This window comes from Ursus maritimus, unplaced genomic scaffold, assembly GCF_017311325.1.
Source record: "Ursus maritimus isolate PB19 unplaced genomic scaffold, ASM1731132v1 scaffold_12, whole genome shotgun sequence".
NCBI lineage: Eukaryota > Metazoa > Chordata > Mammalia > Carnivora > Ursidae > Ursus > Ursus maritimus.
This window is the reverse complement of record NW_024423564.1, coordinates 9,665,279-9,689,033: the sequence shown is the minus strand read 5'-3', so window position 1 is coordinate 9,689,033 and position 23,755 is coordinate 9,665,279. Positions and strand designations below refer to the sequence as shown.

General features: G+C 40.3%; 1 protein-coding gene across 1 annotated transcript in view; it reads right to left on the bottom strand.

Moving 5' to 3' along the window:
- Window positions 1–23,755, bottom strand: part of DENND2C (DENN domain containing 2C) — a 79,872-nt gene that overhangs the window by 51,105 nt on the left and 5,012 nt on the right.

Here is a 23,755-nt window from a genome sequence, read left to right as displayed (position 1 = left end):
CCCCCCCCCCACTTGTGCTCTCTCTCTTGCTCTCTCTCTCTGTCTAACTCAAATAAATAAATAAAATCTTACCCAAAAAAGGCATGTTATGAAACATAGGTAGAGACCATAGTATTTATAAGGGAGGCATCACCATACAGGATACAAGCAAAGAATGCAGGCTCTGGTGCCAGACACCTGGATTCAAATCTTCTGCAACTTACCTAGTGGTGGGCCTTGTATTCTTAACCAATCCAAACCTTACTCCATAACAAGGGAATAACACACACCAGTAGAGTTATTAGAAGGATCAAATGAAATAATATATAAAGTCTCTTGTAAAGTGCCCAAGAATAGTTATGACATTACTGTCACAACTTAAATATTATATGTTATTATATGTATGTGTCAGTACACATCTTTGCCAATCTAACTTCCTGAATGTCTCTCTCTTTATTTCTATCACTATTACAACAACCTCAACTCATGTACTTATCATTCTTCACCTTGAACTACCATAATATAGCCTCCTCTATGGCCTACCTGCTTCTAATATCAACTGCCTTCCAATACTGTTGCCAAAGTGGTATTTCTAAAACTTAGCTATGATCAAATCACAAACCAGTTAAAACCTTTGGCGGTTTTGGTGCTCCAAAATCTACCCAAGTGGTTATCAAAACATCCCATGGAACAATGGACTTCCAAGAACTGAACCAAGATCAGATATAAAAATTGAGGGGCACCTGGGTGGCACAGCGGTTAAGCATCTGCCTTCGGCTCAGGGCGTGATCCCAGCGTTCTGGGTTTGAGCCCCACATCGGGCTCCTCTGCTGTGAGCCTGCTTCTTCCTCTCCCACTCCCCCTGCTTGTGTTCCCTCTCTCGCTGGCTGTCTCTATCTCTGTTAAATAAATAAATAAAATCTTTAAAAAAAAAAATTGAATAATACGGGGCACCTGGGTGGCACAGTCGTTAAGCGTCTGCCTTCGGCTCAGGGCGTGATCCTGGAGTTCTGGGATCAAGCCCCACATCAGGCTCCTCCACTGGGAGCCTGCTTCTTCCTCTCCTGCTCCCCCTGCTTATGTTCTCTCTCTCTCACTGCCTGTCTCTCTCTCTGTCAAATAAATAGATAAAATATTTTTAAAAAATTGAATAATACCCCCACACACTAGTTTGCAGAAATAAGTTATATTAGTAGATATAATTTACTAAATATTAAGGTTTTTTTCCTCCACAAACATATCTTAAACATTTGACCCTTGCCACTGTTTGTGGTGTTAGTCGATGCTAACAAAATGGCAAAACAAACACATGGCCAACAAAAATAAATGAAAAAAAATTAGGATAAACCAACCATGAAGAGTTTTAAAGCTTTTAAAAAATGTCACAGGTACACATACATATACTTTTATAGCACACACGCAAAATATGGTCATAAATGTGCTACTCAAATAGTTTGGTTTTTTTAAAAGATTTTATTTATTTATTTGACAGAGAGGCAGCGAGAGAGGAAACACAAGCAGGGGGAGTGGGAGAGGGAGAAGCAGGCTTCCCGCTGAGCAGGGAGCCTGATGCGGGGCTCCATCCCAGAACGCTGGGATCATGACCTGAGCCGAAGGCAGACACTTAACGACTGAGCCACCCAGGCGCCCCATCAAATAGTTTTTGGTTTAAATGATAAAAGTAAACAAGTAAATATTTCATGGTGTCCAGAGACAAGATAAAGTCCATAGTCCTTAACGTGATACATAAGATATTTTCACCCTCTGATTCTAGCTTGCTTCCTGCCATCTGTCTTGCTTACATGCTACATTTCAAGAACATCAAATCATTTGCATCTATCAGTGGTTAAGAGCTAGGATACTGGAGTTACAGAATTCAAATACCATCAGACTTGGTTGTTGGCTGTGTAAACTCAGTCAAATTACTTAATCCTTCTAAGCCTGCTTCTTTATCTGTAGAATGATCATAATGTTATAGATAACACTTATCAAGCATTTACTATGAGCCAGGCATAATTCTACTCACTTTGCCAATATTAACCCATCTCATTCTTGTAACAACCCAGGAGGTATAAATATTGTCATTATCCTCATTTTGCAGATGAGGAAACAGGCACAAAGAGGTTAAGTGTAACTGATATGGGTCTTGGTATTAGTCTCTGCCACAAAAGACAGAGGTATTCACTCTATAAGGTTGTTGTAAGGATTAAATATGAAATGATGTAAAAAAAAACCATTTGAGAAAATTCCTGGTATATAGTAACTGCTCAATAAATGAGAGCTATCGGGGCGCCTGGGTGGTTCAGTCAGTTAAGCGTCTGACTCGATCTCAGCTCAGGTCTTGATCTCAGGAACGTGAGTTTAAGCCCCGCTGCATTGGGCTCCATGCTGGGTGTGGAGCCTACCTAACAGAAACATGATAGCTATTAATTATTTCCTGAACACCCAATGTACTTTCAAGACCTGTTCAAAGTTTTTCTGGAAACCTTCCTTAGACCCTGACCCGGAGTTAATCACTCCTGAGTGCTCCCATTACATCTGTTAATATTCTGTAATCCTTTCCCAATGTTAAATTCCTCTTACAGCAAATACTGTATACATTTTCCATGACCTCAAGACTCTTAATGTTCTTGAATCAGAAAAAGAGAAATCTTAAGGGTGAAAATGGAGAGAGGTAACACCAATAGCCAGAGAGGAATAAATATCTCTGCAATGCTGTCTTGAAAGCCCTAAAGTGAACCTAAATCTCAGAATGTAACGCCCCTGCTTCTATAGCCGAAGATGCTAAGACATGTGTAATAGAAATATTGGATGCAGGGGTGCAGGGGGGGGCTCAGTCCGTTAAGTGACTGCCTTCGGCTCAGGGCGTGATCGCAGGGGCCTGAGATCCTCCAGCCCTGTGTCAGGCTCCCTGCTCAGAGGGAATCTGCTTCTCCCTCTCCCTCAGCCCTTCCACCCCCCCAATTCCTCCACTCGTGGGCTCGCTCTCTCTTTCAAATATGTAAATAAAACAAAATAAAAAAAGAAATACTGGACGTAATAAAATCTGCTCAGGAAGATGGGTAGGAATTTGAACTGCTCACATTATCTGTGTTTTGAAATTTTCTAGTAGGTATATTTAATAAAATACTAATATAGTATTTAATTTGTAAAGCCTCTGGATAAATCTTTTTAAGATTTACTTATTATTATATATAGAGAGAAACTCAAGCAGACTCCCTGCTGAGGGTCAAAAAGCCCAACACGGGGCTGGCTCTCACAACCCTGAGATCATGACCTGAGCCCAAACCAAGAGTCGGACGCTCAACTGACTTGGCCACCCAGGTGCCCTGCCTCTAGATAAAGTTTTAATAAAGCCCACAGAAATAATTCTGCATGAAATTCTTTATTGAATTTGCTTAAAATATTTTAAAGCAAAAGAGAAAAAAAACCTGTTAAACTGGCTTCTACCTTTCAAACTGTTACCATCTTGTTAACTGTTCCTTGAATAACAAATCTTCAAAGCAAGCACATACAGGATATCAGCCTTTTATCTCACTTCTATCAGAGGAAACAGCCTTATAGGTAACTAAAAATGATTCCCAAAATAGCAAAGAAACTTAAAAAAAAAAAACAACCCTAATACTACTAATAATAGACTATAAATTTCTCAGCAGTTATTGTGCCTAACTGCAAAGCAAGCAATAGGATTCTTCAAAAAATAAATTTAATTCCTTACCAGTTCTATCAACTCTCTTAAGACATCTGTCATGGAAACTTTCTGAGTTGTGTTTTTTTTAATTTTAATTAATTAATTTTTAAAGAGATTTTATTTTTTTGTCAGAGAGTGAGAGAGAGCACAAGCAGGGGGAACGGCAGGCAGAGGGAGAAGCAGGCTCCCTGCCAAGCAAGGAGCTCAATGCAGATTCACAATCCCAGGACCCTGGGATCGTGACCTGAACCGAAGGCAAAGGCTTAACCGACTGAGCCACCCAGGTGTCCCCCCCTTTTTTTCTAAATGAAAGAATGAAAAATGATAGTTGACTTAATTCAGATTATATTCAGAATTTTGAGGCACAAGCCAAAGAACTAGAATAACCCTAATTTCATGATTGTGTTACATGGTTGGTTAGCCACATTATTTAAAAAACTTTCAGGGGCGCCTCGGTGGCTCAGTTGTTAAGTGTCTGCCTTCGGCTCAGATCATGATTCCAGGGTCCTGGGATCAAGCCCCGCACTGAGCTCCCTGCTCAGCAGGAAGCCTGCTTTTCCCTCTCCCAGCGTCCCCCGCCCCCCCCCACTTGTGTTCCCTCTCTCACTGTCTCTCTCTCTCTGTCAAATAAATAAATAAAATATAAATAAATAAATAAATAAATAAATAAATAAAATTTAAAAACTTCCAAATGACTACAATTCTTCTTTGCTGTTCACTGATTCTAATGGGTATTGGAAATTTTATTTAACAAAGCTGTGTGACCCTAGGAGCTATCCTCATAACTAACCCAATGTTATGGGCTGAATGCCTGTGTCCCCTCAAAATTCCTATGTTGAAGCCATAATCCTCATCAGTGCGATGGCACTGGAGGTGAGGCCTTTGGGAGGTCAGAAGCATGGAGTACTCATGGATGGGATTAGTGCCTTTATAAGAAGAGACATAAGAGAGATGAGCTTTCTCTCTACCATGGGAGGATACAACAAGAAGATGTCCATCTGAACACCAGGAAGAGGGCCCTTGCCAGGAACCGGTTCGGTTCGATGGTACCTTGATCCTGGACTTCCCAGCCTCTAGAACTGTGAGAAATAAATTTTTGTTAAGCCATCCAATCTATGGTAGTTTTGTTACAGCAGCCTGAGCTGACTAGACAAATGGTAATTTCACCTTCAAAACATAACTCTAACTCTGACCACTTACTATCTTCACTGCTACCACACTAATCGACGCCACCATCATTTCTCCCTCTCTTGTTTTTTGATTTCTACTCAATATTCACCTTTCCTGTCCATCTTATCTAAAATAATGCTTCTTGGGGCACCCGGGTGGCTCAGTCGGTTAAGCGTCTGACTCTTGGTTTTGGCTCAGGCCATGATCCCAGGGTCGTGAGATCAAGTCCTTCGACGGGCCCCAGGATGAGCACAGAGTCTGCTTCAGATTCTCTCTCTCCCACTCCCTTTGCCCCTCCTCCTGCTTATGTGAGCATGCTCTCTCTCTAAATAAGTAAAATCTTAAATAAATAAATAAATAAATAAATAAATAAATAAATAAAAGTAAAACAAGGTTTCTTTCCCCACATATTTCTCTATGCCTTCGCTCTGCTATATTTTCTCCACAGAGCGTATCATTCACCTGAAATTTCATTATTTGTTTGTTTACTTATCATTTGTCTCCCCTGTTGGAACAAAAGATGTTTGACTAGTATATTCCCAGCACCTAGAAGACTATGTATGACACAGTAATCCCCCAATAAATGTTTACTGAATGAATAAATCCTGAATATAAGAATGTGTAAAGAGGAAAGTAAGGTTTATGACAATTAGCAATGCCTATTACTTTAAGTGTTTCTAATGATTTGAAGTTGCCCCAGTTGTAGGAGGAGAAAACATCTTAGAATACTTTGAGGAGAAATAACACCAAAACAACTTATTTAAATGATAATAAGCACCAGAATAATAAGAACCTTTTTGTACATTTACTATTTGCTGGGCACTACATGCATAATCTCATTTAATCCTTACAACAATCTCTGGAGGAAGATATTTTCATTTTCTAGGTGAGGAAACAGAGGCTTAGCAGGGTTAGATTACTTTTTAAGGTCATATACATTACATTATTAAGTGGAAAAAACAGAATTTGAACTCTAAAACTCTTGTTCTTTTTAGCACATAACATAACTACCTTCAAGATAAAAAGACATTTTGATAAGGGACATATCTAAGTCAGAGGTCACCAAACTCTGATTTGAAACGCCTATGAAAGAAAATTGATTTATGTGTATTTATAAATTACAGATGTAACAACTATAGCAACAGCATGTGTATTACAAAATGAAAAATTTTAAAGCATAAGATTTTTTTTTAATTTTATTTTATTGGCTCCGTTAAGAATTAAATATATAAATGGGGGATAAAATAACCATTTCACTCTCACTCAAGTCTTACACATAATAAATATTTTAGGTAAGAGCAATGTGATTACACATGATTTAAAAAAAAAAAGATTATTTATTTGAGAGAGAAAGAGAGTGCAAACAGGGAAGAGGCAGAGGGAGAGGGAGAGAATCTCAAGCAGACTCTGTGCTGATTGCGGTGCCCAATGCTCAATCCCAAGACCACAAGATCATAACCTGAGCTGAAAGCAAGAGTTGGAAGCCCAACTGACTGTGCCACCCAGGTGTCCCCATGATGTTTTTTTTCTTGAAACTGTGATTCAAAAGATATAGTTCTAAATTCACTTTATTTCATGCTTGGTTCTAAGGGTGTTATGGGCTGAATTTTGCCCCCCCATTCATATGTTGAAGTCCCAATCCCCAGTACCCCAGATTATGACTGTATTTGGCGAAAGAATCTTTAAAAAAAGTAATCAAGTTAAAATAAGGTCACTAGGGGCACCTGGGTAGCGCAGTCGTTAGGTGTCTGCCTTTGGCTCAGGGCGTGATCCTGGCGTTTCGGGATCGAGTCCCACATCGGGCTCCTCCGCTGGGAGCCTGCTTCTTCCTCTCCCACTCCCCTGCTTGTGTTCCCTCTCTCGCTGGCTGTCTGTCACATAAATAAATAAAATCTTAAAAAAAAAAAAATAAGGTCACTAGAGTGGGCCCTAATCCAATATGACTGGTATCTCTATAAGAAAAGGAAATTTGTGGGGCGCCCGGGTGGCTCCGTGGGTTAAGCCTCTGCCTTCGGCTCAGGTTATGATCCCAGAGTCCCAGGATAGAGTCTGCTTCTCCCTCTGCCCCTCCCCCTTGCTCATGCGCGCAGGTGCGCGCGAGCTCTCTCTCTCAAATAAATAAAATCTTTTTTTTTTTAAGATTTTATTTATTTATTCGACAGAGATAGAGACAGCCAGCGAGAGAGGGAAACAAGCAGGGGGAGTGGGAGAGGAAGAAGCAGGCTCATAGCGGAAGAGCCTGATGTGGGGCTCGATCCCGTAACGCCGGGATCACGCCCTGAGCCGAAGGCAGATGCTTAACCGCTGTGCCACCCAGGCGCCCCTCAAATAAATAAAATCTCAAAAAAAAAGAAAAGTAAAGGAAATTTGTACACAAACAGAGAAGACATGTAAAGACACAGGAAGAAGTAGGCCATCTATAAAGCCAAGAAGAGGCCCCAAAAGAAACAAACCCTGCCAACACCTTAATTTCAGAGTTCTAGCCTCCAGAAGTGTGAGAAAATAAATTCCATTGTTTAAGCCACTCAGTCTGTGGTACTTTTTTTTCGGCAGCTGAGCTGACTAATACAAAGGGCCACGGTAATTGAAAATTATTATATATTGAAAGTATTTGTATTTTAAAAATTTTCTGCCAATAACCAATTATCACTACAGAAAACCAACAATTCTGGAACTTTTCTATTGGTAAAGGAAAACCGTTTGGCTTATTTTAATTCTGGCAATGCTTAAAAATATTTCTCTGTAACAGACTAAGGAACTACTATAAGATACCAATTATTTTCAAGGCTATTGCTCATCTTATTTTCAAAGGATTGTAATGACTCCACCACTTAAAATATAAATTTTATGGGCGCCTGGGTGGCTCAGTAGGCTAAGCGTCTGCTTTCAGTTCAGGTCATGATCCCAGCGTCCTGGGATCGAGCCCTGCATCATCCTTCCTGGGCCAGGAGCCTGCTTCTCCCTCTCCCTCTGCCTGCCACTCCCCCTGCTTGTCTCAAAATAAAATAAAATATAATTTGTAAATATCCTGGGTTTCGGCACCAAAAAAAAAAAAATCTGTAAATCTACGTACTCAGACACACACAAGCTGGACACATAAAACTGTTGACGTGCTGCAATGTAAAAGGGAACACAAAGTGAGGATGTCACCATCAACTCGTTTTTGTTGGGGAATGACCGTTTTCCCTCTGGGATTAATCTCGTAGATAAACTGTGACAGGAGTGAAGGCACCAGCGTCAATCCATCAATCCGTAAATATTCAATCAAGCCTAATTCCTTGCTTTTTTAGATGAAAACTGATATAAATAACAAATCTAATGCTCTTTTCGCTTCACAATGTATCATCTTGTGCACCCCCCAGGAGACCATGAGTACAGGGTAAAGTGTTTCAACTTACAGGTGCACTAGCTTGAATGTTTACCACTTTACAAAGGTAAAGTGAGAAAATTCAGGGGTCGGCTAATGTAACCAGGTGGCCAAAGGTTTTACGAGTATAAAATGTAAACACCCCTTTCCTCTGAAACTCAGGAGTACTCAGAAGATACCAGAAGTATTTTCCCCCTGAAGCTTTACTGAGATATCACTGACATAAAACATTGGATAAGGAAGAAGAACGTGCCTTGATAGGCGTATATATTGTGAGATGATTACCACAATCAGGTTAGTGAACACATCATCACCTCACTACTATTTTATTTTGTATCGAGGGCATTTAAGATCTACTCTCTTAGCAACAGTATTGTTAACCAGTCACCAAGAATTATGTTTTGAAACGCGGGAAATACGTGCCCACAGAGCTCATTTACATCGATCGGGACCGGTCCTTAGCCTTTCTCACAGGACACGGAAACACAAAAGAAGCCTCGGGCGAGCAGGGGAGATACACACTAGAGGCAGGAAGAAAGAAGAATGGGATTTGGGAAAAGTGTTCCTCGGTCTAAATATCGAGGAGGCCGGTAATCACCTTCCTCGCTGTGCTTCTGTTGCAGCTAGACTTTAATCTACTGTTCCCGCTAATCATCCAGTTTAAAGCAAGCTGGGTGTGGTTAACTGTACATTGTACTATATCCAGAAATGTACCAGTCCTAAGAGGTAGTATGGGCCCCTGGTAAAACAGGTAAACAACTAACTTCCCAAACCAGCATCTTATAAAAAATCCCAAATCCCTAGGAGTGTGGAAGCAGGCTCTTCAGCTAACCGTACCTCTTCGAACTTAGGAGACAATTCAGATTTCCAAAGAGTTACTCTGGAGCGCAGATCCCAAACTGAAGTTGGAGCTTAGAGTCACAGGAGCCAGGAGTGCTGTGTGCCCTAAAAATCCTTATCTGATTCCTGTATCAGGAGTCCAGGGGCCAAGCTCTCCGCAACTCTTGCCTTGTCCTAAACGTCTCCTTTATAAACCCTGACATTTCTTGGGGATGCACCTTCAATTTTTGATGTGAAAGGTGTAAAAATGTTTCACTTGTGGATGAACCACAGACGCAGCAAAACAGAGACAGATGACAGCGGTAGCAAAACAGACATACAGTATTACTGTTCTGGCCAAAGAGGATGAGAAGAGTTTAATTTGTACAGTGGGCATGAGTCTAGAACACTAGACAGATGATGACTGTCTAGTTGATCCGCAATATGACAACGCCCTGTTCAGATCTCTAATACTTGCCCCACTTTGTCAAGCCATTTCATTGGTTTCTATATCACCTCTTCCTGCTACTAGGTCATGTTTGTGAAAAGCATGCAAACTAGTTTTCTTACAGTAGAACCCCCGTTATAGCATATATGTGAATTAGTACACTGTTCAAACCACATCCTTGGACTGAAACATAATACTAAATGAAAGAGTAGTATAATGCAGTTAGCCTATAAAGTAATGTTTGACCAAATATATTTTGAAGACATTCAACTAAATTTACTTAGAAAAATAAATTTTGAAAGATACTTTGGAAAAAAAGAACACATAATATAATCCCTAAGTTTTATAAGATATCTTCCCAGTCAGCTAACGATATGGTTTGGTATCCACACCACTGTTCGTGTCCCATAAAGAAGGCTGTAAGTTAAAGGAGAGTATGTAATGTCACGTAATAGCAGAACTGAGGTCAAAACAGTCCTCGCTAAGTCGGTTCTCCTATTTCTCATCAGCAGAACCTAATTCCCACTACCCACATATGTTCAGCAAATAAAAGGTAAAGAGAAGAAAATCCAGGTGGCACAGAAGAGGTCTGTTTGCATAGTAATGTGATATTTTAAATGATAATAATCATCATTTATGAAGTGCTCCATGTGCCGAGCCCTGTGCTTAGTACATTCATTATTACATTTGAGTCTCACAGCTCTGACAGATTGTTATTATTACCTCCCTTTTGTAGAGGAGGAAGCTGAGACTAAACTGGTTCGGTAAGTCACCCAGGTAACAACAAACTTAGTTCCGCTTTACTCCAAAGCTTCTGCATTTAACCAGTATGCATTACTCGTTTGTGGGTAGACATAACAATAATATCAGCTAATATAACAGGATGTCAAATGCAACTTTTCCTGTCCTCCCAGAGTTTCAGCAGGGGCCTCAAAGGCCAAGATCAAAACAATAGAAGTCAAATACTTCCACATTCTCAAGAGAAGTGCAAGGCTTATAAAGTGGGGCAGCCAAAACCCAGCCCTGCTAACATCAATTCCTTACCCTTGTCACAACTATGTAAAAAGAATTATAATTAGTTAATTGTAAGGATTACAAGGGACAGTATAGAGAACTTCTTCAAAGAAATTAGGCCGTGTATGTTTCCTTGCCTCCTAAGGGAAAAGGAGGAGGTACTTCCTGCCTACCTCAAGCCAAGGTTCTGGAAGCTCAGGATAATCACTCAAAGTGCTTACCTTGTACCCAGAATAGGAGAGACACAGGGACTGGTAACCATTCCCGCCAAGGGGGATAAGAAGCGCTGGTTCACAGCTAAATATTAAAGACTGCTTAGGTACAACACTCAAATTAAAATGTTTCAGCAGAAGAGGAAGTTTTATGAAATGTCACAATGTGGAAACTTACATATAAAAGCAACTTCAATTACATGAAACTTTACAATTTCATTAAATTAATGCAATGTTAGGAACTGCCCATATAATTAAATGAAGTTTATCTTAATTTTTTTTATCTAATTATCCTTTTTAAAACTTCTCCTTTGTAGTAAGAAGTAACTGTCCCAAATTAGAACTGTTAAACCTGACAAATAGCTTCAAAATAACTTTAAAATAACATGGTTTTTATTTTTATTTTTTAAAAGATTTTATTTATTTGAGATAGTGCGCGCACGCACGAGAGAGAGAGAGAGAGAGAGAGAGAGAGAGTGCGCATGTGCGCACACATGCACATGTGTGTCCAAGCATAGGGTGGGGGGCAGAGGGGACAGAGAGAGAGGGAGAAGCAGTCTCAGGACCCAGGGATCATAACCTGAGCCGAAGGCAGACGCTTAACCAACTGAGCCACCCAGGTTGCCCCAGTAACATGGTTTTTAAATCACAAACTCAAGACTTGGCTAAGCTCTTCTTAGCAGCAAAATTCTAAACTTCCTCTAGTGTTCAAAGGTTGAAAAAATTCTAGAAAGTAAAAAAAAATAATAATAATAATAATTTTTTTTTCAAGTTTTAAATATCATAAACTACTACTACTACTTTTTAGAAATTTTGAAAATAGAGAAAATGAGGGGAAAACACCTCTGGGCCTACCACCTCTGGCATAATCACTGGTATATTTTGGTATATTTCCTCCCTGCCTTTTTCATAAGCATATTTTTATACAGTAGCAGTTAGAGTATATATGTATTCACATCCTGCCTTTTTTTACGTTATGTAAAAAAAAAAAAAGCACATTTCAAGGTTTTAAAACTATAGACATAAGCTCTCCTAGAACCATATATTCATATCCACTGAATGTGACTTCCAATCTTATTCTAAAGCCAAAAAGCCAGAAGACCGATTCCTCAAGTTTTCAAATCCCAAAATTATACATTCAATGGATATTTTATCTCACTTGACAATATAAAAACCACAGGAAGTAAAACTGCATTCACATAGTTATTAAACATGTCTCTTCTATTCCTCAAATTACCATTTAAACACATGAAGCATTAGATCTGTAATATATTAAACTTCAGGCCCAACAATTATCACTTAGAAGCACCAAAGTTACTACCCTTCCCCTCCTCTTTCCTGGACGATCCAGCCCTAGAGCCAGTAGGTGGAACAGAGGAAGGCAGGCACCCGTGCCTGATGCTGTGGAGCCGCAAGAGACCAGAGCAGGGGGTCAGAGCACCAGAGCTGGAGGAGTCAGGACAGCGTCTGCGTGGGGGGCAGCTGGTGTGGCCTGCAGGGCCTGAAAAAGGTCAAGAGGGCGGGCCCTACAGAGGTGCGGCCCAGCACAGGATGTCAGTGCCTGAGCAAAATGAGGGGGTAGCCAGGCTGATGGGTGGGTGGCCTGGGTGGACTGTCAGAACCAGGGTGGGGTGAGGAGCTGGGGCAAACTGGCACAGAGAATTGACGAGTGAAACTCAGGCTGGATTTCCAAACCTGTCAGTTGGGTGTCTGTGTGTAACAGACAAGCTACTCAAACAGAACACCTTGATTTAATACGGGCTTCCCCCCCATCTGAAAGTAGAGCATTTCTAGGAAACCCTACATAACCCAAACTGGTATAAAGTGAAGAAGCAATTACCATTAATTTACATGGAAAATTGAGCTTTCCCAGACCCCCAAAAATAACCTCTCTTAGGCTTTCCTGATACCTTAGGACACATCTTGCTAACAGATGCACAAATAAATTGAGCTAAAGCACAATTTGAACTGCTCACCGGAAGCAGTTCAAAGCCATGGTGGCCGGATGCTGAGATGTTGAGTGTAGTTCCAGGGGAAAGAGCTCCACAGAGACACTCCAGTCATCTGGGGGGGGGGGCGGCAGGTAGGGGGGGAACCTGTGTCTATAACAGCTCGGTTCTCTGCAAAACAAATGCTGAACGCTATTTTCACTTTTTGCCTTTCTTTGTAGAAGTGAACGACCTCTTCACGTTCCTTTCAGTTAGCAAAAACAGGTACTAATGTAGACTGCCCATAAAAGCGAAGCAGCCTAATGTGAACTTTCAAAAAATGGGGGAAACCTGTACCATGCAAATATTAAAAAGAATGAGGTAGAGATCTGTGTGTAGATGGGGAAAAGTGTCCAAAATAAAAGCAGAGGAAACCTCCTCTCTAGTATGATTCCATCTCTATATAGACTTTTAAAAAGGATATACATATATGTATAATACACACACACACACACACACACACCCTTCCCTTGCCGTGGTGTGACTTGGGTGTTACCACAACTGACTTCTCCTCTCTTCAGCCTCCTTCTCTGAAATGGACTGGATGGGCGAGGCCTCTTCTCTTGCTCAAAGTGGACGAAGGGGGTGGTTAGAAAGTGATCGTCTTATGATCATTTGTTTTTTTTTTTTGTTTTTTTTTTTTAAAGATTTTATTTATTTATTTGACAGAGACAGCCAGCTAGAGACAGAACACAAGCAGGGGGAGTGGGAGAGGAAGAAGCAGGCTTCCAGCGGAGGAGCCTGATGTGGGGCTCGATCCCAGAACGCCGGGATCACGCCCTGAGCCGAAGGCAGACGCTTAACCGCTGTGCCACCCAGGCGCCCCCGTCTTATGATCATTTGGACTTTCTCAGTTTAGCATATGGTCGGTTCTGTCAATAAAAGTTTCATTATCTTCACAATGATACTTTTTATTCAATCAGACCATACTTTAAGAAATTTTTTAATTGTCTTTGTAATAACTGATTCAATGTTTTATAAGATTAAATTTTATGGACACTACTTACTGGATTGTGGTGGATAAGCAAGAAATCATCAATGATGGGACCAGTGAGAAGGCCCTGGAACAAGTGTTTACTCTTTATTTTTTAACTTTTTATAATGTTTGAACCTTTTTTAAAAAACCAGGATTATATATATTTATTGGGTTTTTTAAATGTTAAAATAGGACCTATTTGGGTGGTAGAATAATGGGTCTTTTAAGTTGTATTCTTTGTATTTTTCTATATTATACTAAATAAATCCTGTTTTTTAAAAAGTGAACATGCATGATATTGTGGAAGTATCACTTTCAATATTTATCCTAGGGCAGTAACTGGATAAATTCACAAATATGTATCTAAGAGTGGACTTTCATATTTTTTAAGGTTTTTCCCTTTTTTTTTTTTTTTTTAGTAATCTCTACACCCAATGTGGGGCTTGAACTCACAAGCCCGAGATCAAGAGTCGAATGCTATTCCGACTGAACCAGCCAGGCACCTCAAGAGTAGATTTAGATTACTGTAAAACTAAAAATAAACTTCCAATTGGGGACTATCATTAAATGTACAGTATTATGGTAAATCCATACACCGAAATACTATTAAGTCATACCATGTTCAAAATCTATTAAGAAAAAGATGTTATAAGTGACTGTGCAGTATAAGTTAATTCAAAAATTTAGATGAATAAATAAATAAAATTTAAAAGTAAATATATACAGAAATATTAAGTGATTATCTCTAAGTAACAGAACTATGGTTGAGTTTTCTTTTAGTTAATCTGTATTTTCTAATTTTTATTTTTATTATTTTATTTTATTTTAAAGATTTTATTTAATTATTTGACGGAGAGAGAAAGAGAGCACAAATGGGGTTGGGTGGGTGGCAGGCAGAGGCAGAGGGAGAAGCAGACTCCCCACTGCGCAAGAAGCCCGATGCAGGACTCAATCCTAGGACCCTGGGATCATGACCTGAGCCAAAGGCAGATACCTAACCAACTGAGCCACCCAGGCACCCCTGTATTTTCTAATTTTTTAAAAACAAACATAAATCACTTGTATAGCATTTGTTACCAAAAAGGTAACTGACTTTTTAGAAGATTCATCAAATATGGCCTGAGCACCCACTTCATATAAGGCATTTGGGAATTAAAACTGCAGTAACAGTAGTTGAGCTTTATTAAGTAACTATTATGTGCCAATCACTTCAGTCACTTTATCCTAATTAATTTTCAGAGCACCTCTTTGGGGTAGTAGATCAGCTAGGATTAAGTTTGGGTACAGATTACTTAAAAACTGAAAATAGCAGTGGCTTAACCAATGTTTGTTAAACAAAAAGATGTCTGTTTCTCTGCCACTTAAATTAAGAGAGAGTAGGCAGCCTAAGGTGCCCCCAGGGCCTCAGGCTCCAGTGTTTCTGCTATGTCATCCTCAACACATAAATTCTATCTTCACGATCACTTCATGGTTCAAACTAGCTGTTGGAGCTCCAGCTATTACATCTGCATTCCAGGAAATAGGAAAAAAGGCAACTCTATTAAAGTAGCCTTCCTGGAAGTCCCGTATAATACTTTAGCTTATTTTTTTTTATTTTTAGGTGAAGATTTTTTCTATTTTAATGTTTTTTTTTAAATTATATTATGTTAGTCACCATACAGTACATCCCTGGTTTCCGATGTAAAGTTCGATGATTCATTAGTTGCGTATAACACCCAGTGCACCATGCAATACGTGCCCTCCTTACTACCTATCACCAGTCTATCCCATTCCCCCACCCCCCTCCCCTCTGAGGCCCTCAGTTTGTTTCTCATAGTCCATAGTCTCTCATGGTTCATTCCCCCTTCTGTTTACCCCCCCCTTTCTTTATCCCTTTCTTCCCCTTATCCCCCTATCTGATCTTCCTAGTTCTTATGTTCCATAGATGAGAGAAACCATATGATAATTGTCTTTCTCTGCTTGACTTATTTCACTTAGCATTATCTCCTCCAGTGCCGTCCATGTTGCAGCAAATGTTGAGAATTCATTCTTTCTGATAGCTGAGTAATATTCTATTAATACTTTAGCTTATTGCGCACTGACTAGGACTTAAGTCCCATGTACAGATGAATGTGTGGCTGGGAAATATAATCATTCATCTTTTTTTTTTTTTTAAATTTTTTTTGGACAGTGAGAGAGACAGCCAGTGAGAGAGGGAACACAAGCAGGGGGAGTGGGAGAGGAAGAAGCAGGCTCCCAGCGGAGGAGCCCAATGTGGGGCTCGATCCCAGAACGCTGGGATCACGCCCTAAGCCGAAGGCAGACGCTTAACGAGCCACCCAGGCGCCCCCTAATCATTCATCTTTTAATCCTGCAATGTGCCCAGCTAAAAATTGAGTTCTGTTTCTTTGGAGCATGGATAGTAGAGAAGGCAAAAAATCTCTGCCGCAGGCAGCTTATTTTTTTCCTCATTTGCAGACAGAAAACAGTGGTGCAGAGTCACATGGTTGAGCGGCAGAGACTGCCACCAGTCTACGTACCTTTCACTCCATATCATGTCCCATCAGAAAATCAATACATGAAAATAAAATACAAACACACTCACAGGAAATTTATGTATAATTGTAGGCAGTTTATTATTAAATGAGACTGGAAAAATGAGAAAGCATTTACCAAAAGAACAGAACTAAAAGGCATTCCTGACAAATAGGACAACAGTAACAAGTATTTCTCTTGTTTTTAAGTAATCTCTTTGCCCACTGTGGGGCTGGAACTCACAGCCCTGACATCAAGATACCCATGCTCTACTGACTGATCCCAACAAATATTTGTGAGGCACTTACGTGACAAGAGTTTTCTAAGATCTGTAATTTTTTTCCTTTTTTTTAGTGTAACATATATAAAGCACATAAAGCCCACTAATCCTAAGTGTACAGCTCAAAGAACTTTTACAGATGAACCCACTTGTGTAACCACCATCCAGCATACCTCAGGTACCCTCATGTCCCTTTCTAGTCAGTAACCATCACCAATCTGATTTTTCTACTCATGGGTTAGTTTTGCCTTTTCTTTATTTTATTTATTTTTTATTTGAGAGAGAGGGAGTGGATGAGAGTCTCGCACAGGCAGGAGGTGGGGAGAGGGAGAAGCAGGCTCCCCACTAAGCAGGGAGCCCGACGCGGGGCTGGATCCCAGGACGCTGAAAGCCGAAAGCAGAGGCTTAACCTACGAGCCACCCAGGTGCCCCCAGGTCAGTCCTCTTCTATCATAGATGGTAATTTCAGTCACAAATGTAGATAAAAGATAGGAGAAAATGCCAGGAGTGTGTGGAATTGTGGAAGCCAAAGGAGGAGAATCCTTCAAACAGAAAAGAATGGTCAACGGATACACCATCAAAAGGTCAAATAAGGTAGGGACGCCTGGGTGGCTCAGCCGGCTGAGCATCTGAATCTTGGTTTCAGCTCAGGTCATGACCTCAGAGTCCTGGGATGAAGCCCTGGGTCAGGCTCCGCACTCAGCAGGGAGTCTGCTTAAGGATTCTCTCGCTCTCTCCTTTTCCCTCTGTCCCCCTTCCCCCTCCCCCCAGCTTGCACTTGCACTCTCTCTCTCTCTCTCTCTCTCTGAGATAAATAAATAAAACAAGGTATAAAAAAAATTTTTTTTTAAAAGGTGAAATCAGGTAAAGACTTGAGTGTCCATTAGTCATTAGGACCTGGGCAAGAGCAGGTCAGTGGCATGGAGGAAGCTAAAGGGAGGTCATAGTGAACTGAGAAGGGAATGGGAAAAAAAGAAAGGAAACAGCAGCTGGAGACAACCTTGTCTCTCAAGGAGTTTGCCCAGGTAGGCAAGTAGACAACAGAGTAGTAGCTACCCAGGAACACAGGGTTCAGGAAAGCCTTTTTTTCCTGGGTAGAAAAGCATTAAGCTTGTTTCAACACTGGTGGAAAGGAGTCGGTAGAGAAACAAAGGTCTGAGAGCAAACCCCAAAAGGGAGAGAGGGTGCGGCACCCAACTGGAGCTGTGGGGGTGAGCATTTGACAGGAAGAGGGACAGCTCTTCCACTGGAACAGAAGGGAATGAGGAAAGAAAGGTAAGGATGCAGTTGTATTTGTAGAAGGAGGAAGGGCTGTACACTGATGAACTTTCCCCTCCGATGGCTGCTATTTTCCCTTAGAAATAACCGGTGAGATCATCTGCCGAGAGTAAAGTGAGAGAGGGAAAAACCAAGGTTGGAGAAGGTTTAAGACAGGCGTGGTGTAGAAAAAAGAAGCAAGAATCTACACGTTCCCTAAGCAGAGAGTTTTTAAAAAGCAGAGTCAGGAACTGAATCTTTGAGAACATGAAACATGATTAGAGACTGTAAATGAGCAGAAACGACAAAAGCAGGTAATGAGTGGGCAAAAGACTAGTGAGAGCTGACAGGATCAAGATAATGTGGACCATAGGTATCATGGTAGGAAAATGTTCCAAAAAGAAAAGGAAGAGGCACATAGGTGTCTTTTAAGTAAGGAGACTAAAGGCTGAGAAAGGTCCTTATTTTTGATGAGAGGGCATTAATTAATGGCATCGAAAGGACAGTAAGGACAGATAATAGCTAGCTAAAGCTAAGGAAGACAATCAGTGAGCGAATGCAGCAACAATAAATACAACAGCCATTATAAAGTCAGTGAGGAGAATAAAAACAAAAGGGGCAAGCAATTTCAAACACAGTGTTTTAAAGTTGGGGAAAACCTATACATTTTTAAAAATTGCAGCCAAAAAAAAAAAAAACAAAAGAAGGATAAGTACATGGAAGAGGGTTTGGGGAGACTTAAGTCTCATGGAAGGAAAGAGGCTTAAGCATCGGAGTATATGGCAGCTCTCAAAGAAGTGGAAGACAGACAAGAAGCTGCGTATAGTATGGTGAAGACGCAGACCAACTCAGGTCAACTTTCTCTACCAAGTCAGTGAAGCCTGCTCATGGTGCACCAGGACTTAATCTATGAAAAGAAAATGCCTGGCAATTTTAGAGAAAAAGCCTGGCTGCTTGAGGTCAAAATCTTTAAGAGCTGCTCACCGAGGTGCACAGTTCATAGATGAATGGTTGGATACCTGATTGAAGCTGGATCAGCATGATTCGTAGAGGGTCTGGCCTACGTGATGCTTTGTCTCCCTCCTAAAATCTGGGCCTAAGAGTGAACAAAATAAGCTGGAGCAAAGACAGGAAAACTAGTGATTCTGTCCGCGCAGGGGAATGCCTTGCTTCTTGGTATGCATAACGGAAGATGAGGGGAGCCAAACAACCTGGTGATACGACAAGGGCAAAACTGAAGTCTCGGGCACTGGGTAAAGGAGAGGCCTGCTTGTGGGGAGAAACTGGGCTTGAGGGAATCCGTAAACACAAGGAAAGTAGGAACCCGTGATATCCACGGGAGGGGATAGAGTGGGCAATCCTAAGTTTGCTGGGGAGGAATGGAAAACCAAAGAGGGATCATCTGAGGGCAGTAAGGGCAGAAGGGTATGTTGGTCTGGTTTTATAGAATGTGCACACACCACCCCCAAGATTCTCGAGCCTGCTTAGTGAGAGAGGACTGCCTATTGAGTCAAGTCCTTCCCCTTGCACTACAAGCCACTGTTTCATGAACAGTCTTTAACCAAACCCATGGCAAGAAATACATTTGTTGTCACAACGCACACACATACACACACAAACACACACACCCCTGAAGAGAAATGGCACAAAATAATTACTCTTACTACATATAATAAAGTTAAAACATAAAGTTAATATCAAATATTATGTTACCATGATGCAAATACATTTAAAATTCCCAAATAAATAATATAAAAATTAAAATTAGAAAAGAGTCAATGTAATGCAATGAGTAAACTTTCCTGTTCATAAATTAATTCCAATCTGGAAAACGCACGAAGACAATGCCACGTACTTATCAGGTTCACTATAGAGTCTTTTATTCTTTTGCTTTAAGTTGGGTCAGGGTTGAAAATCCTAGTTGAAACAATAAGTTGGTGTGAATGGCAAAAATAGTACTACATTCTTTCTACTTTGCAATGGAAATTCTTTGGTCCTAATACAACATGATGATAAGCGATGTCATATAATCATTCTTCACAGTAAATGAAGAACTAAGCCACAAAAATTCATTTTCTTGACAAATTAAAAGCACAGTGCAACTTACAGTGTCAGTGATCCCATCACTTAGGACTGTGATATCTGTATCAGACTATAGCCACCTTATCAGCATTGATGAAACATCCCATAATGGTACAGAATGGAGGTATGTCATCACTAAGAGGTGAAATTTTAATTTTTAGCTGATTTATCATCAAAAATCATAAACATAACATCAATGCATTCCATTTTTTAAAAAAGATTTTAGTTATTTATTTGAGATAGAGAGAGCGCATGAGTATGAGCAGGGGAGAAGGCCAGAAGGAGAGGCAGAATCAGGCTCTCCACTGAGCAGGGAACTCGATCCCAGGACGCTGGGATCATGACCTGAGCAGAAAGCAGATGCTTAACCGACTAAGCCACCCAGGTGCCCCTCCTCCATGCATTCTAAATGAATACTTTTTTCCAAGAGATATGTAGCCATTTTTCTCTTATGTCACTGGTAGGCAACTAAATAAAACAATAATGTATCTTTCCCAGGAATGGTCCTTGAATAAAAAGGAAACTGAGATAATTTTACATTTTTTTCTTTGAAAATACTTGAAAAGGCTTACTGAAAAGTCCAGTTCGCTATGTTTCCAAGAATCTTTCTAATTTTAAAGATTTTTAGCTTCCATCTGCAACATTAATACAAATACAAAAACCTGTCATTTTAGGTTTTGCACATTTGATAAACCGTATTTTAAGTAATTTTCATTAAAAGTCTTAGACTCTTTCTCAGTTCACTATTTTCTTAACATTTTCGTACTTGCAAATGCAGGTATTGAACATGTTTCTGGATTCTTTACTTCATGTTTTCTTCTTCTAATAGTTAAATAATAAATTCTATGGGCAAACTGATCTAATTTGCTTTTAAATTACAATTATCAGGGGTGCCTGGGTGGCTCAGTTGGTTAAGCATGTGCCTTGGGCTCGGGTCATGACCCTGGGATCCTGGGATCAAGCCCTGGAGGGGGGAGCCTGCTTCTCCCTCTCCCTCTGGCCTTCTCCCCTGCTCGTGCAATTTCTCTCTCTCTCAAATAAGTAAAATCTTTTTTAAAAATTACAATTATCAATGAACTCTTAAAAATATCACAATTTAAGAATGCATTTAAGGTTTGGGGTGCCTGGATGACTCAGTTGGTTAAGTGTCTGCCTTCGGCTCAGGTCATGATCCCAGGGTCCTGGGATCCAGCCCCACATCGGGCTCCCTGCTCAGCTGGGGTGTGCTTCTGCCTCTACCCCGGACTCATGCTCCCTCGTGTTCTCTCTCTTGAATAAAAAAAAAAAAAAAGAGGGGCACCTGGGTGGCACAGTGGTTAAGCGTCTGCCTTCGGCTCAGGGCGTGATCCCAGCGTTATGGGATCGAGCCCCACATCAGGCTTCTCCACTGTGAGCCTGCTTCTTCCTCTCCCACTCCCCCTGCTTGTGTTCCCTCTCTCACTGGCTGTCTCTATCTCTGTTAAATAAACAAATAAAATCTTAACAAAAAAAAAAAAAAAAAGAATGCATTTAAAGTTCAAAAATAAGACTTGGTGAGACATCATGTCACTGCTTTCACCCGCAGCCAAGATAATTTTGCTACATTTTGCTTGACCTTGAGTTATGCTAATCGAATTGTGTGCAATGATAACCACTGCATTATGACCATGTGCAAATGGACCATCACTTTAATTCACCTCATGTCCTCTTTTGTTCCGTGTTACCCCTTACAGTGGAAGTAGGGACCAGGGAAAAGGGAGTTTGCAGTAAACACTGTTGCAGAGCGGGCTGCGGGATCTCCTCCCAGCAGGTCCTATTATCATTGGCTTTAATGGACTCCTACACAGAGTATCAAAGAATACAGATAAATATTAAATATAAAATTATGCTTCATATTGCTAAGTAACCAATTCGAAATATCCTAGATAGCTGGAGACCTTTGTTTTTTTTCACTCCAGTGGAAAAAAGAAAGAGGGGGAAAAAAGCACATCTCTTTTAAGTAGCTGCAAGAATAACACACACACCCACACCCACACCCACACACACACACACACACACACACACACCAATCTGTCCTAAATTTTAACATCCACACAGAAAAAACTCCACACATATGCCATTTCTATGAATTTAAACTCTGAAGGAAAATTAATAATTTTCCTCCATGTCTGCTGTTGTAAACATTTATCACTGGTATAAAACCTTGAAAGTCAGAAATTTAACCTAAAAAAATAGAGCATAAATAATAACTTTTAACTAATATAAGTGGCTTAATATTGCCTGAACTGAATGCTAAAAAGTCTCTTTTCAGGCTGCTACCCAGGAATCTTAAGACTTGTAAGGAAAAAAATATTGAATTTCCTTCTCAAAAATAGGGGGTGCAAGAGAAACATCTGGAATAGCTAGAAGTGAAAAAGTAAGGACTTTAAATTTCCTTCTCTTATCTCACCATCATTTACTTAAGCCTTCAATCTTACAACCTGCTATAATGCCCATGAAGTGAAGAAAAATTTCATGTTTCGCTTTCCCTAGGATAAAAATTACTCATTTAAGTCAGAGAGGAAAAACACAAAAAAGATTCCATCCTGTCTAACCCTCTGGGAACCAGTGCAGGACACTCCAAGCTTTGGTCTTTTATTTCATCCAGTTTTCCATATTCGCACTTTCACTGAGGCCAACAGACCACCGTTTAACTGGTTTAGTAAGGAGCACTGAATACTGAAAAATATTTTCAAATATATTTTTGATCCTGACGTTGTACAAGTTAGTCTATTTCTCTGTGTCTCAGGTTCCAAAAACAATAAAGGGAATATTTCCCGCCTACTCTATAAGAGAAATGGGGGATGAATTTAAAATTTTCATGTTTCTGGGGCACCCGGGTGGCTCAGTCGTTGAGCGTCTGCCTTCGGCTCAGGGCGTGATCCCGGGGTCCTCGGATCGAGCCCTGAGTTGGGCTCTCTGTTCAGCAGAGTCTGCTTCTCCCTCTCCCTCTCCCTCTGTGCTCTCGCTCTCTCACTGTCACTCTCTCACTCTTGCTCTATCTCAAGTAAATAAACAAAATCTTTAAAAAAGTCTTCAAAAAAATAAAAATTAAAAATTAAATCTCAGAAATCAAGCAGTCCTGTTTTTCAAACATTACACAAAAACATGAAGTAGCATCACTGTTGAGTTTTAAAAAGCTATTGGAACCAAGCCTCCTGCAGAAAGTTCAAGAAAATTCATTTTACTTAAGAACAAGCAATAGAGAAGTACCAAGGTCAAATCTCAAGGTTACTACCACCCCCACCCCCTGAGGACCCCGGGATCACGCCCTGAGCCGAAGGCAGACGCTTAATGACTGAGCCACCCAGGCGCCCCTGGCTTTTATTTTTAAATGGTTGAAAAAAATAACCAAAAATTGTAATATTCTGTGACGTGAAAATTCTATGAAATTCAAATTTCAGTATCCATAAATAAACTCTAAGCGGAACACAGCCCATGTTCTTTCATTGAAATATGACTCTTTTCAGCAGGTTTGAGTACTGACAGAGATGTATAGCCCACAAAGTCTAAAATATTTACTATCTAAGTCCTTTATGGAAAAAGTTTGCCCCTCCCTGCCTTAAGAGACCATACATTTATTTGAATGATACTACAAATTAGGAAAATATTTTTGAAAGTCCGTTTTTGAAAATGCTTTCAAAGCCATCACTTATTCTTTTGAGTCTCCTCAGTGGTGGCAAACCTTCATTCTTTGATTATGAGTATGAATTCTGGAGATGGCTAAGCCACCTGGAGCCAAAGCTGAGTAAGACTGGCTATCAAGATAATCAACCAAGAAACACGTATCAATAATCTATATTTACCAGAAGCGAAGATCTCTTCTGAAAAAAAGCACTATCTCTGACTTCCAATCACGTGAAGGTATAGTCAAAGGTTTTCGTAGCTTTGATTCAAGATAAATAGGATATATATGCATGGAAATAGGAAGGACAGTGGC